The sequence below is a fragment of the Martes martes genome (genome assembly GCF_963455335.1).
Source record: "Martes martes genome assembly, chromosome: X".
NCBI classification, from domain to species: domain Eukaryota; kingdom Metazoa; phylum Chordata; class Mammalia; order Carnivora; family Mustelidae; genus Martes; species Martes martes.
The window spans coordinates 82,099,296-82,108,736 of record NC_137897.1 but is presented as its reverse complement, the minus strand read 5'-3'; positions in this window follow the sequence as shown (position 1 = coordinate 82,108,736).

The window sequence follows — 9,441 nt, the reverse complement described above, 5'->3', positions numbered from 1 at the left end:
GTGTCTCTGTCAAATAAATAAAATCTTAAAAAAAAGAAAGAAAGAAAGAAAGCAAGCAAGCAAGCAAGCGGCTTGGAGAGGTTACGTGGCAGCCACGATGTGGGGAAGCTGAGGGGAAAGCTGGGGTGGTGTAGATAGAGAGTCCTGGCTCCTACCTACTAGGCTCTTCCTACCTTCTACGGATTCCCCTAGGGAAGGGCCCTTCAGGGTGTGCAGCTCACCTGCTCTCCTGTGCCCTACATGGAGGAGAAGCAGGTAAATCGCCGTGCAAAGGCATTTCTATCCCCAACATTGGGGATGCCTGGGGCCTAGAGCCAAGTGCAGATTAAAAGGGGGTTGAGGGAAAGCTCAAGAACAAGCTGGAGTCAGGCTCTGGGTTCTTCCCAAAGCCTTCCACCTCTGGGAGAGAACAGCCAACTCCCACAAGGCCCCAGCAAATTAAGTGGGGTCTAGTAACAGCAGGAGATGCATTGCCCCCTAGTGGCCCAGCTCAAGACTGAGCCTGGACCTTCAGCACTAGGCAAGGGATCCGGAGGCCCATGGCCGCAAAGGGTTCTATGACCAGCCATTTAACTAGCACCAGGTGGTTATGGGGACAGACTCTGGAGTCACGCTAGACCCGGGTTCAAAGCTTGGTTCTCCTCCTTGCTAGCTAAGTGACCATGGGCAAAATAGCACATTGATCTTTAAGCCTTGGTTTCTTCATCTGTAAGATAAAGATAATAATAACTAATTTCACAGGGTTAGTGTAAGAATTAAATGAGATAATACATGTAAAGGACTTAGAATACTTGGCACATTATAGATGTGAGATACAATGACATATATAGCACTGCTTTTTTTTAAAGATTTATGTTTATTTGAGAGAGAGAGTGGGGGGAGGGGCAGAGGGAGAGGAAGGGAATTTCAAGCAGACTCCATGCTGAGTGTGGAGCCCAATGTGAGGCTCAACAGGAGGCTTGACACAGGGCTTGATCTCACAACCCTGAGATCATGACCTGAGCCAAAACCAAGTCAGGTGCTTAACCGACTGAGCCACCCAGGTGTCCCAGTACTGTTTTGGTTTTTTTTTTTCACACATCTTATCATTTTAGAAGTTTCATCTTTGACTCCTCTTGATTTCCCTAACATGCTCTCTTAGGTCGTGGATGCCCCCATGCTCACTATCTTGCCCCAAGACAGGCAATGTTGATACACTCACCTAAGGTTTGCGGCCAAGACTTGGGCTAAGACAGGTGTTTCCTTCCGTGTATCTTTCCAAGAATCTTGGGCTGCACATATTTGTACATCCTGTGACTGTTAATAAGCTTGCTTTACACAGCCCCTTTCTGTGGTTCAGAGCAGCTTTACATCCATGATTTCATTTGAATCTTGTAGACCTCCCCATGATATACTCTCATTTTTCTTCTTTTTAATTTAAATTCAATGAATTAACATAGAATGTATCATTAGTTTCAGAGGTAGAGTTTAGTGATTCATCAGTTGCGTATCACACCCAGTGCTCATTCCATCACGCGCCCTCCTTCATGCCCATCACTCAGGTACCCCATCCCCTCCCCTCCTCCCCTCTAGTGACCCTCAGTTTGTTTCCTAGAATTAAGAGTCTCCCTCTTACCCTGCTGGTGGGAATGCAAGCTGGCACAGCCACTCTGGGAAAGAGTATGGAAGTTCCTCAAAAAGTTAAAAATAAAGCTATCCTACAACCCAGCAATCGCACTACTGGGTATTTACCCAAAGAATACAAATGTAGTGATCCGAAGGGGCACATGCACCCCAATGTTTATAGCAGCAATGTCCACAATAGCCAAGCTATGGAGAGAGCCCAGATGTCCATCAACAGATGAATGGATAAAGAAGACATGGTATATATATATACAATGAGTATTATTCAGCCATCAAAAAATTGAAATCTTACCATTTGTGACAACATGAGTGGAACTAGAGGGTGTTTTATCACACGATTTCACTCATATGTGGAATTTAAGATACATATCTTAATTATTTTTTAATTAATTATCACACGATTTCACTCATATGTGGAATTTAAGATACAAAACAGGATCATTGGGGAAGGGAGGAAAAAATAAAATAATATGAAATCAGAGAGGGAGCTATAGTCCCATTTTTCAATAAGGAGATTGAAGATGATGGGACAAGAAGTGACTTGTTCAGCACAGAAGTTAAGATTGGACCCCCGAATCTTTTCCACCAACCCTTGCAACCGCCCATGTCCCCGAGCTCCGGCTAAACATGGAGCATCAATAACCCAGGACGTGCCTTATTGTTTGGAGACGACATCGCTGCACTCTGACAACAAATTTCTTGCTTCTCCTGAGGCTAAGTTGTATCCTCAGTAAACTCTAAAACGAGGAGGACTCTTCTCCTAGAAGAAAGGGCAGCAAATTCCCAGGACTGGTGGCCAGAGACTGACACACCTCAAACACATGCCAAGAATACCATTAAAGGTTCAATGACAGGTTTGAGGAGAGGTGAACATTCTCTCCCCAGCCAAGCTGCGTGTCCTGCTGAGAAAATAACTTCCGCCTTGTCCTTACAGCCAGCTTGCTTCAGCCACTCATCTCCTGTCAGACATAACCATTAGAGGCTCAAAAGGGCAATTCTGTCCTTAGTCAGTACGGGGACCAGGAAGTGTTGACGTGTACCATGAGCATGGGTGCTGAGGGCAATACCTGTTTGAAAGCACTGAGGGAAGCAGTATTGTGACGTCATTCTGGGGGTAGAGGATGCGGGCTTGACGGTCAGCACGAGAGGCTGGCCGGCTCTCATTCTGACACATTGGCAACAGTCCAAGCACTGCTGAGATAACAAATCATCGAGCACAAGACCCCCTTCTCATCCTCTGTTTGACCCTGAAGCCTTGCGAAGCTTGGTTCCGCTGAGAGGAGACTCTCGTTACTTCCCCCTGGAGCACTGGATCTCTGGATGGCACTGCATTCTTCTGTCCGCTGTCACTTGCTCTTCACGCTTTCATCACCATGGCAACCCAAGAGAGGGAGCCAGCATTGAAATCCATTTCCCAATAGACTTACATGGAACAGCAAGTGTTCTCTCTCTCTCTCTCTCTCTTTCTCTCTCTCTCTCACACACACACACACATCATTTTTAACCCTCTCTCCACACTTCAGCCTTGGTCCACCGTGGAGAGCAAATACTCTTACCTACATTTGCAGGTGTCTGATATACCTCTTTCTTAGATCACCCTGTGCCAGAGCTACTCATCTGATTGGTCTGCAATGATTCATTAGGGCCACATCTTACCAGCGAGCAAGGTTAACCTGGTGAAAAGTGATATACATCTTTGACTATATAGTCAGTTCCCCCCTGCTCTGGATTTTTAGGTCAGGCCAATTTGTTCTGAAGAGAAGACCTTAGCTTCTTGGATTCTGAGAGGAGGGAGTAGCATAAGCTGCATTTCCCAATCTATTAAAAAACAAAAACAAAAACAAAACAAAACAAACAGACAAACAAAAAACAGAGAACGCTGCAACAGAAACATAGAAAGAGGGGAGGAGGGGTTACCAGGCATATGCTGTATTCTCAAATCAAACTTTTATTAATAAAGGACATTTTCCTGCTGTTCTGCTAATTGTTCCTTGTGCTATAGTGTTCTGAGAGGAAAGCTTTGAGGAGAACGACAAGTGGTGGGATTCAGGCATGAAAATTCCTCCTTGAACCCGCAACACCTAGGAAGATTAGCTCAGGGTTGGTCTTGTCCCTGCCTATGTCTACACCGCGCAGAGAGGGTGCACTTGTTAAATCTCCTCACCTTCTACTGATGTCTGATTACGTGGCGAGCAAATTCAATATAAATTCAAGTTTCATACTGAGCTTGTAGTTGTGTGTGGCTCTCTCATGGGGACTCAGAAGTGACCTGACTACGCAGCAAAATAGTTAGGCTGGGAGCAGGGGCTTTGTCTTGGGCTAAGAGTGAAAATATCCCCTGTTCAAACAGAACCATGTGAACTTATTTAATTGTCAAAACACTTCTGGAAAACTGAAGGGCAATTTCCACAAGTAAGAAAAGTTTAAAATAAAAACCCATTCTTTGTAAATTTAGATTTTATTCGCGGCGATTTGTATATTCTGAAGTGGGGGCAGTTTCGTGGGAAGGAAAGAGCACCAGAATCAGCCGACTTGACTCAGGTACTTGCTCAGGTCTTGTCATTTACTATCTGTAATGTCTTGGACAATTAGATTCCTTGTCTCTAAAGCGGGGACAGTCTTGAGCCTATCAACATCACAGCTTTGTTGGAAATAAGGTTTGAGTGGATGGTTATATGATGAAGCCACTCTGAAAACTGTAAAGTATTATATGCAGTTGTATTTTAATAAGCACTGTGAAAGGGACTTTAGTGTAATAGTCTGGCTTTCAAAACAGAGACAAAAGCCCTAGAAATTTCTGGGAGAAAACCCCCTGGAGATCTGGCATAAAAATCATTGAGGAAAATTACTAGGGAGGCTAAAACACATGGCTTCTCTCTTAGAGGTTGCTGAAATAGTTCCATTTTTCTGTCTTCTCAACCTTTCCTGGGTTCTGTCTCTTACTCAACTTGAGTAAGCTGTTGAAGAGGCTCCGTATCGCACAACAGTGAATATGGAAGCAGTAGCTTTGCTTGAATTACTGGGAGTGGTGACTTTTGATTGTTATGGTTGGTAATGGCTTACAGAATCTTCAGTTTATACTATTTCTGCCAAGGTAGGCTGCCTGCACACTTGAGTAAAACGAACATACGCCACTCTGAATGTACTCACCATGTTAGGAAAATGGATTTTTTTTTTCTAGAAGCCACTTTATGGATTCATACTACTTAAATTTAAAAAAAAATACTGCAAATTAAAAAAAAAAAGTTTCTCTAAAATGGTGAAAGAACCTACAAATAATCCATAAAAGAATTACCATAGGCACAAGAACAATATCAAAAATGGCAGGAGAAATCCCAGCTGACCAAAACATTTACTGAAACAAAACGTAAAATGAAGGCTGAGTCATGGGAATACAAATGAAATTGCTGAAAGTAAGAAAGTTTCTTCTTACCTTTTAAAAAAAGGAAAGGTAGAGATATTAGTTTTTATGTAACGTATTATATACTTCTGTGTACCTTTCCCCTCTTAGACATATAAAACCATAAACCACTCCATGCAGACTTAGTTGAAAAAAAAAATCTTACTACTGAATAGAAGATAAGAATTATAAACGTAGACATTGACAAGTCTTCCTTATTATCTATTTTTGCAAATGCAAGAAATGCAGTGGGGACACTGCAACTGAAAACATATAGAAAAAGGTATGATTTAAAAGAAATAGGCAGAGGATTAAAGAATTAGCCCTATTAAAAATGCTTACGGAAACTAGTATCCAAAAGTGCAAATTTGAGGTGGTGGTAGGCTGGTAACATTAGATGTCATTTTACTTCCTGTTCTCTTTTTTCCAAATGTTCCTTTAAAAGCTTACACTGTTTTAACTGTGGAAAGAGCCTAGATGTCCATCAACAGATGAATGGATAAAGAAGATGTGGTATATATACACAATGGAATACTATGCAGCCATCAAAAGACATGAAATCTTGCCATTTGCGACGACGTGGATGGAACTAGAGGGTATCATGCTTAGCGAAATAAGTCAATCGGAGAAAGACAACTATCATATGATCTCTTTGATATGAGGAAGTGGAGATGCAAGGCGGGGGGGTTGGGGGGAGGTAGGAAAAGAAAAAATGAAAAGATGGGATTGGGAGGGAGACAAACCATAAAAGACTCAATCTCAAGAAACAGACTGAGGGTTGCAGGCGGGAGGGGGGACGGGAGAGGGTGGTGGGGAAATAGACATTGGGGAGGGTATGGGCTATGATGAGTGCTGTGAAATGTGTAAACCTGACGATTCACAGACCTGTACCCCTGGGGATAAAAATACATTATATGTTTATTAAAATAAAAAAATTAAAAAAAAACAAATAAAAAAAATAAAAGCTTACACTGTTTTGAGAGTGTTAAAGGTTAGGGAACTCATTAAAAAAGAAAGATTAAATTCAAAAGAGCAACTTAAACTGACAGCCTAATGGAAACTATGGAAGCCACCAGACAATGTGATGACATTGTCAAACAGCTGGAAAGTTTTTAAAAATGAAAAAGCAATATACAATTTGATGTCCAGCAAAAATACCTTTCAAAAGTGAAAGTGAACACACCCACACAAATATGTCCAATTGATTCTTTATAAAAGTGCAAAAGCAATTCAATGAAGAAAGAGCCTTTTCAAAAAAAATGGTGCTGGAACAATTGTACATACAGAGGCCAAAAATGAACCCCAGCCTAAACCCCCACCTTACACAAGAATTAACTCAAAATGGGTAACAGACAAATTTAAAACACAAAATTCTGAAACATCTAGAGAAAACCATAGAAGTAAATTTGGGGGATCGACAAGTAGTCAAATAATTCTTAAACTTGACAGCAGAATCACCATAGTGTAAAGGAAAAATCAACAAATTGGACCTCATCAAAATCCTATGAATTACATAAAAGACAAGCTGTCTATTGGGAGAAAACATTTCCAAACTGCATGGACAACAAAAACCTCATGTCTAGAACTGAAAAAGAATTCTCAAAACTCAACAGTAAAAAAAATAAATAAATAAGAATAAAAAAGAATCCAATTAGAAAATGGGCAAAAGACATGAAGAGACATTTCAGTGGAGAGGATAAACACCTGGCAAATAAACACATGAAAAGATGTTCAACATCAGTACCTATATTAGCTGGCTGGAGCTGCCATAAAAAAATACTTCAAACTGTTCACTACATCTGTATCTTTGAGGTAAATACCCAGCAGTGCAATTGCTGGGTCATAGGGTAACTATATTTTTAATTTTTTGAGGAACCTCTACATGCACCCCAATGTTCATAGCAACAATGTCCACAGTAGTTAAACTGTGGAAAAGGCAGAAATGCCCTTCAACAGATGAATGGATAAAGATGTGGTCCATATACACTATGGAGTATTATGCCTCCATCAAAAAGGATGAATACCCAACTTTTGCATCAGCATGGATGGGACTGGAGGAAATTATGCTGAGTGAAATAAGTCAAGCAGAGGAAGTCAATTATCATATGGTTTCACTTACTTGTGGAACATAAGGAATAGCATGGAGGACATTAGGAGAAAGAAGGGAAAAATGAATGGGGAGAAATCGGAGGGGGAGATGAATCAAGAGAGACTATGGACTCCCAGAAACAAACAGAGGGTTTTAGAGGGAAGGTGGGTAGGAGGATGGGTTGGACCAGTGATGGGTGTTAAGGAGGGCATGGATTGCATGGAGCACTGGTTGTTATAGGCAAACAGTGAACCATGGAGCACTACATCAAAAACTAATGATGTACTGTATGATGACTTACATAACATAATAAAAGAAATAAAAATATATATAAAAATAAAATAAAAATCTTAAAAAATACTACAAATTGGCTTTAACAACGGAAGTTTATTATCTTAGAGTTCTGAAGGATAGAAGTCCAAGATCAAAATAATGTTGGCATATTTGCCTTTTTTTTTTTGAGAGCTCTCTCTCTGGCTGACTGCTGGAAGCTTTCTTGGAGCCTCTTTGCATAAATGTCCCTCTAAGCACACATGCCCCTGGTGTCACCTTTTCTTCTTATAAGGACACCAGCCATATTGGATTAGGTTCTCACCCTAACAGCCTCATTTTAATTGTATCGCCTCTTTAGAGGCCTTCTTTCCAAATAGTTACATTGGGAGGTACTGGGAGTTAGGATTTCAACATACAAATCTGGTGGGGTTGGGGGACAATTTAGGCCATAACATTAACCTCATGGAAATGTAAATTAAAACCACAATGAGGGGTCACCTGGGTGGCTCAGTCAGTTAAGCGGCTGCCTTTGGCTTAGGTCATGATCCCAGCGTCCTGGGATGGAGCCCCGCGTGGGGGCTCCCTGCTCAGCGGGGAGTCTGCTTCTCCCTCTGCTCCTCCCCCCAGCTTGTGAGCCCACACTCTCTGTCAAGTAAGTAAGTAAGTAAATAAATAAATAAATAATAAAACCACAATGAGATATCGCTGCATGTCTAGCAGACAGGGTAAAATAAAAAATAGTGACAACACCAAACGCTAGAGAGAATGCCAAGGACATAGATCACTTATACATCACTGGTGGGAATGTAAAATGCTATAGCCACTCCAAGAAATGACAATGGCAGTTTTTCACAAAACTAAGCATGTACATGCCATATAACCTAGCAGTTGCACTCTTGGTAATGTATCCCAGATAAAGAACAATTTATGCTCACATACAAACTTGTACATGAATGTTCATAGCAGCTTCATTTATAATATCCCCAAACTGGAAACAGTCCACATGTACCACCGTGTGCGAATGGTTAAACAAACTGGGGCATATCCATACCATGGACTACTATTCTTGAGTAAAAGGGAACTAACTGTTGATATACATAACAATCTGGATGACTCTCCAGGGAATTGTGGTGACTGAAAAAAGCCAATCCCCAGAGTTCACTTACTGATGGTTCCACTTATATAATGTTTGAAAGGATAAAATTTTAGAACAAGACACTGGATTAGTGATTTCTAGAAGCCTGGGTGGTCATCAGGGAGGTGGATGTGGCTGTAACAGGATAAGACCAGAGTGCCTTGTGATATAGAACTGCTCTGTATGTGGATGTGGTAGTGGTCACAAGAATCTTTACAAGTGATAAAATTGCACAGAATGAAACACACACACACACAAACACACACACGAAAATGATTAAAGGAGAAATCTCAATAAGGTCAGTGTATTGAATCTATGTCAATTTCCTGATTGTGATATTGTACCATATCTGCGTAGGGTGTATGAACTATATACATGCAGGGTGTTACCTTTAGGGGAACTGGGTAAAGGCACATGGGATTTCTATTATTTTTTAAAACTGCATGTGAACCCAAATGATCTAACAATAAAAGATTTAGGAAAAGAAGGTGAACTAAAGATAGTTTCAGACAAAAACAGAAAATCTGTCACCAGCAGATTCATACTGAAAGAAATATCAAATATAAGTGATCAAGATGGCAGCTTAGAGATTCAAGAAGTGATAATAATAAAAATAGTAAATCTGTTGGTAAATCTTAAGTAAACATTGTATAAATCAACAATAATAATAATAATGTCATGTAAGGTCAACAATATATGGAGCACTAAATTATGCAGCAACTATAGCAAATAAGTCATGAAGAGAATGAATGAGATTAAGGGGTTCATGCAGGAAGCGTGAACTAGAGAGAACAAGGATCGTTTCACAAAGACAGTAGATTCAATTCACCAGAAAAAGGTAAAATTTTAAAATTTTGATGTACACAATACCCTAGACTCAACATTTTTAAAGCAAAACTGGATAGAAATTAAAGTTGGTAC